This window comes from Sphaeramia orbicularis, chromosome 22 (genome assembly GCF_902148855.1).
Source record: "Sphaeramia orbicularis chromosome 22, fSphaOr1.1, whole genome shotgun sequence".
Lineage (NCBI taxonomy): Eukaryota > Metazoa > Chordata > Actinopteri > Kurtiformes > Apogonidae > Sphaeramia > Sphaeramia orbicularis.
Genome location: NC_043978.1, coordinates 5,354,812 through 5,360,525, shown reverse-complemented (window position 1 = coordinate 5,360,525; position 5,714 = coordinate 5,354,812). Strand labels below are relative to the sequence as shown.

At 43.3% G+C, this 5,714-nt stretch overlaps 1 non-coding gene across 1 annotated transcript; it reads left to right on the top strand.

The window, feature by feature from the left end:
- The first annotated feature begins 62 nt into the window (after positions 1 to 62).
- On the top strand, positions 63 to 145 carry trnal-cag (transfer RNA leucine (anticodon CAG)). The gene has a single exon. It is a non-coding gene; the product is annotated as a tRNA-Leu (tRNA).
- The last annotated feature ends 5,569 nt before the right edge of the window (positions 146 to 5,714 follow it).

The following is a 5,714-nucleotide window of genomic DNA, read 5'->3' as shown; positions in this document are numbered from 1 at the left end:
CTAAGTAATAAATCAATAATAAAGTATTCTTAATCAACTACTCACTTTATTAACTGTAACTTGTCAGGATGGCCGAGCGGTCTAAGGCGCTGCGTTCAGGTCGCAGTCTCCCCTGGAGGCGTGGGTTCGAATCCCACTTCTGACAGTACTTTTTTTGTTTTTCCCTTTCCCCATGATATGCAGAACCTCAATGGAGTTACACTACATACATTTATCCAGCAGCAAGGCACTGCTATCACATCCCCCACATTGTCATTTTACATATTGCATTTCACAAAACACACACATTCCCCTGTGTCTGGAGAATCTGCTTTAAAACCTGAATCATCTCTTATAACACATTTTACTTTTAGTAGAAATCATGGTCATTCCACAGTTTCACTAACACATGCATGTTTAAATGAATTGGACAGCCTACCTGTGTAAACAGAAACACTGTTAATGTGTGTTCGTCGACATTCTGTAAAGATATTAGAGTCAAAGTGTTATTGTTGTTAAACTGTAGGAAGCATCACAACCCACTACAGCCATATTAATCATTGTTTAACTGTGTAGAAGTTTGGAATTATCAGCTACAACGTCACATTTTAACTGAGAAACAACAATCCCATATAATAGAAATCATAGTTAATATAAGTCAGTTGCTCTTGGGCAGACCATGTACATTGTTACCTCCGAGGTTGTTTCTTAAGTGGAGTCTGCAAATGTCTATTTACACACCATCACCACACCCATGATATTCACTATGTGGGATCGACAAGGCAGAGACTAAACTCTGACATGTTCATACGACTCGCATCTTTTCTCAGATTCATGCAACTGGTGGTTTTGTGACTCTCCCTGTTACAACAATACCCGTGTCCCTAAGATGAGTTCACAAGTGAATAATATGCTGGCGTTTCATTATGGATATTAATGTATAGAAACAACAGTTATCATTCAAGTACAATAACTAATATGTGAATGACTCTGAGTCTTATTTAAGCCCTTGTTATTTTAGACCGTAGAATAGACTTCTTCTTCTTCTTCGAGCCAATCTCCCTGGCATCGAGACCACTGTGGCTCGCCATTGCCTTCGTTGGGCAGGACACGTCAGAAGAATGCCGACAACCCGACTCCCCCGCCAGATCCTATTTTCACAACTTGAAACTGACACAAGACCCAGGGGTGCTCCCAAACGTCGATTTTGCGACCAACTGAGGGCCACGCTCCTTCGCTGCGGCATCGACCATGCCAACTGGGAGACCCTTGCTGAGGACCGAACTGTGTGGACGCGTACCATCACTCAGGGAACAGCCCGCATGGAGATTTCAATTCAGTTCAATTCAATTTTATTTGTATAGCCAATATCACAACAAGGTTATCTCAAAGGGCTTTACAGAGTCAGTAGCAATGACGTTCTGAAGCAGAGGCCAAGAGACAGCAACGTAAAGAGCAGCTCCTCCTTCCTCGATCACCACTCACCCTGCCCTGCACAAAGTGTCCCCGGCTCTTCCGCTCTGCTCTGGGCCTGAGCAGCCATATCAAACATCGTCACCCCCCGAAAAGCTGAGGTTGATTCTGACATGGACCCAATGCTCGAACACGACCTACTGCCGATGATGATGATTTTAGACCATAGAATACAGGAACAAATTATACAATGTCAAATGTTATTTTGAGTTTTCTTTCCTCTTGTACATCGTGTAATTGCTAGCAATTAACCGAACGAGCTAAAGTAAAATCAGATTAACTAACGTGTTCGTTGCGGTAAAGTTCACAACGTAAATCAATACACTTTATGAGCGATACGGTCAAATTATTTATTACGTTATGTTATATCACACCTTAGGAAATGTTTACGTACTTTGAAGTGTCAATGCCAATGCAGTAGCCTGAGGTAATCTGTGGCGATAGTGCTGCTCCGCCCTGATTGGTCAAATGTTGGAAATGTTGGAAGTGGGGGGATGGGCCATGGTGATTGGCTGAGAATGTTGGAGGGGTGCAACGCGATTGGCCCTCGCGTCCAACATTCTCCAACATTTCCCCTGCCGTTCCTTCAGCAGCTGCCTACAGGTTGCAGTCTCCCCTGAAGGCGTGAGTTCGAATCCCATTTCTGACAATCCTTTTTTTTTTTTTTTTTTTTTTTTAATGATATGCAGAGCCTCAACTCAGATACACTACATAGGACACCGGGTGTGGACCCCAGGCCTCAGCAACAAGGTACTGCTATCATATCCCCCACACTGTCATTTTACATTTTGCTTTTCACTTTCATTTAAACAATATTCAAATCCTAATTGTGTGGTTTTGTGTGTACTCTGTACAAAACACACACATCCCCCTGTGTTTGGAGAATCTACTTTACAGCCTGAATCATCTCTTATAACACAACATTTTATTTTTAATAGAAATCATGGTCATTCTGCAGTTTCACTAATACATGCATATTTAAATGAATTGGACAGCCTACCTGTGTGAAGAACATAGATAGCTAACAGAAACACTGTTAATATGTGTGTGTTTGTTTACATTCTGTAAAGATATTAAAGTCTCTCAGGAAAGTCTTCGACGTACTGTCCACAAGCTGGCTTTCCTGTGACCATCAAAAAGGCCTATTTTACAAGTTTGAAAGATGCACTTTGCAAATACTACTCAAATCAAATCCATACACATTCTGGTAATTCCAGGAAGCTTTTCAGTACAATAAGCTATACACAGCCATCCTCCTCCGTTAAAGTCACAGAGGAGTGATGTAACTGCTTTATTGACTTTTTTTAGATCCAAAGTCAACAGTCTTGGCTCATCCATGTCTGGCTCAAACTTGCAGCCTCCTACTGTCTTCACTGCCCCTCTAGGCAGTGTGTCTACCTTCCATTGCTTCACAGAGGTTTAGCAAAATCACTTTGAAAAAAAATATTAAAGGTATGAAATCATCCACCTGCACTCTGGACCCCATCCAAACTGCGCTGCTCAAACCACTCATACCTACTGTCATTTCAGTTATTACCCAGTGTGTGAACCTCTCAGTTCACAATGGTCATGTTCCACCCTCCCTCAAGGTTGCTGCCAGATGCCCCAGTCTCAAGAAGTCCACACAGGACCCAGGAGTGCTTGCTAATTACAGGCTTATTTCCACCTGCACTTTCTTGTCAAAGGTCTTGGAGAAGGTAACTACTAGCCAGCTCTAGAACCACCTCAAGGAAACCGGTATGAGAAGTTCCAGTCAGGCTTTCACTCTGCCCACAGCACAGAGACAGCGTTGCTCAGGGTGATGAATGACCTACTCATGGAGGCTGATGTGGGATCACCATCTTTGCTGCTTCTCCTCGACCTGTCAGCGGCTTCTGATACAGTGGATCACACCACCCTCCTGGATCGTCTCCACTCCACCATTGGACTGTCAGGTACGGCCTTACAGTGGTTTCAGTCCTACCTATCTGGCAGAACAGAGTATGTCCAAATGGGGCCATGTAAGTCTAGGCCCCTCCCAGTCACATGTGGGGCTCCACAGGGGTCGGTCCTCGGCCCCATATTATTAAAAACATACCTGCTCTCCCTCAGTAGCGTCATCAGCAAACATGGGATGTCCAACCACTGTTATGCTAATGACACACAACTTTATGTTCCCACTGCCCCAAATCCATCTGCAACCCTGGGATGTGTCATGACTTGGTCTTGAGGGGATAAAGGCATGGATGAAGTCTAATTTCCTTCAACTAAACAGCACCAAAACTGAGGCAATATCTGTTGCCACACCTCACCAGATCCACTTTTCATCCATATCCCAGCTCATCTTTGACAGTCAAGTCATAAACCTCTCCTCTGCCTCAGTCACAAACTTAGGAGTCTGGTTTGACCCTCAGCTAACCTTCTCTGAACACATCAAGCACCTGTGTAAAACTTCATTCCATCACATCCGAAATATTGCCAAACTCCGTCCTCACCTAACCGTTCCTGATGCAGAAAAACTTGTCCATGCCATTATCTCCTCAAGGCTGGACTATTGCAATGGACTCTTTGATAGGATTCCTGCAAAAGAGTTGCAAAGGCTGCAATATATCCAGAACTGTGCCACTAGAATCCTAATGTGAACCAGAAAGTACGACCACATGACACCCATTCTGTATTCACTGCACCGGCTTCCTGTTTCTGTTGTTAATGGATCAGTTATAAAATCCTGGTCCTCACACACAAATGCACCACTGGACACATCCCATCATACCTACAGGAACTCATCTTACAGCAAACCTCCACCCTCAGGTGATCCAGCAGCTTCCTCCATCATGTTCCCACCACCAAGCTCCGACCCATGGGGGAAAGTGTTAGGACAGATAGTACGAGTACTGGACCCAGATGCAAGACCCTCAGACAGGAATACAGTTAAAAGGGATTTATTAGAAATAGTCAGAGTAACAGGTTCACACAGGATAGTAAAGAATATGTCTTCAGCTGGACTGAGTTGGGGAATCGTCTCGGCTTCGGATCTTAAGTGAACCACGTTACAGCCCAGGTCGGGAGCACACGAGGGGAACCCGACTAGGAGAGAGCAAAGGAGAATCAGAGGGCAGACCAGGTCATACACGGGCAGACAATCAGACAGGCAAATGTACATAGGGTAAGGCAGGCTCACGTACCGATAGTCCAGGCAGGGGTCAAAACCAGGATAAGGCACCGAGGCGGAAGAACAGACAGGGGTCAGGTGTATACTCGGGTGTGATGGACAAACCAGGTCGAAGGCAGACGAGCAGGCAGACGAGGAACAGGCAGGGTCGGTGGGCAAAACAGGTCACAACAGGCAGGCAGGATCAAAAAACGCTGGTAAGTTATCACACCAAAGGGAGAAAACGAACTGGCAACAAACAGGGGAGAACACAGGGTTTAAATACACAAGAGGGCGGGAAGACAATTGGACACAGGTGGAGACAATCAGGGAGGAGTCAGGTAATCAGGGAAAAGGTGAAGACAAAGAGGAAGTAAAGACACCAGACAAGACACATGAGGGAAACTTAACAAAATAAAACAGGAAATGACACACAAGACAGACAAAACAAGTAAAAGTCCGGGGACTGATATGACAGAAAGAGCCTTCTGTTCTGCTGCAACTCAGCTTTGGAACAGCCTCCCAATGGAGCTGAGAGAAATGCAGAGCCTGGACCCTTTTAAAGCTAGACTGAAAACCTTACCTATTTAAAAAGGTTTATAATTGTTGATGTTTTGATGTTTTTGGAATCTGTCCTCTACTGTTTTACTCTGAGATTCACTGAATGAAAAGTGCATTATAAATAAAATTATTTATTATTGTTATTATTATTGTTGTTATTCTTCTTCTTCTTCTTCTTATTATTATTATTATTATTATTATTATTATTGCTGTTAAATGGTAGTAAGCATCACAACCCACAACAGTCCTATCAGTCATTTTTAAAAAAATATTTATTTTATATTCGCAGCTAAAACATACGTCACATTTTAACTGAGAAACAACAATTCCATGTAAAAGAAATCATAGTTGTTATAAGTCAGTTACTCTTGAACCGAGCATGTACATTCTTACCTCCGAGTTTGTTTCTTAAGTGGAGTCTGCAAATGTCTGTTTACACACCATCACCACACCCATGACTCTGGGTCTTATTTAAGCCCTTGTTATTTTAGACCGTAGAATACATGAACAAGTCATACAATGTTAAATGTTATTCTGAGTTTTCTTTCCTCTTGTACATTAAATGACAGTT